This window comes from Sceloporus undulatus, chromosome 6, assembly GCF_019175285.1.
Source record: "Sceloporus undulatus isolate JIND9_A2432 ecotype Alabama chromosome 6, SceUnd_v1.1, whole genome shotgun sequence".
Taxonomy (NCBI): Eukaryota; Metazoa; Chordata; class Lepidosauria; order Squamata; family Phrynosomatidae; genus Sceloporus; species Sceloporus undulatus.
Genome location: NC_056527.1, coordinates 91,449,465 through 91,450,246, shown reverse-complemented (window position 1 = coordinate 91,450,246; position 782 = coordinate 91,449,465).

Sequence of the window (782 nt, the reverse complement as noted above, 5' to 3'; positions counted from 1 at the left end):
TAACCAGGCAGTCTAGCCCATCAGGACTAGCCTGAAGGAAGGAGACTCGCCCTCCATAAACTGCCATCCATCGGCCTGAAAGGGAGTTCACAGGCAGGTCCCAGCTCCATCAGGGCCAGCCGGAAAGAAGGAGACTCCACCCTCCATAGACTGCCATCCACTGGCCTGAGAGGGAGTTCACCAGGCCAGGTCCAGCTCCATCAGGACTAGCCTGAAGGAAGGAGACTGCCCCCATGACTGCCATCCACCACGGCCTGAGAGGAGTCACCAGGCAGGTCCAGAACCCATCAGGGCCGCCGAAGGAAGAGGACTCTGCGCCCTCCATGACTGCTATAGTATTATATCACCAGCACACCGCACCCTGGGAAAACGTCAGTTTGTTGACTCGGGTGAATCTATGCATAGCTATTTCAATAAAATTATATTTGTAGTTGTATAGAATACATAGAATCATGCATGGGATAAGCGTCAGTTTGTATCATCTGGGTTGAATCTACGCTAATTGTATTCAAAGTTTAAATAATATATATAGAATATAGATATAAGATGCATAGAAAAGCTTCAGTTTGTTATGAAAGGCGGGTGATCTAGGCTAGATCTATTTCACACAAAAAAATGAAGTATAGATATAGATATAGATACTATATAGAGAGACGAGCATCACTGACAGGGAACAGCTTCAAGTTTGGTAAGATCCGGGCCTGTAGCTCATGGCTAACCGATTTTACATAACCAATTAAAGACTAGAGTACTATGCTGTGTGGTGTGGGTGTACTATATAC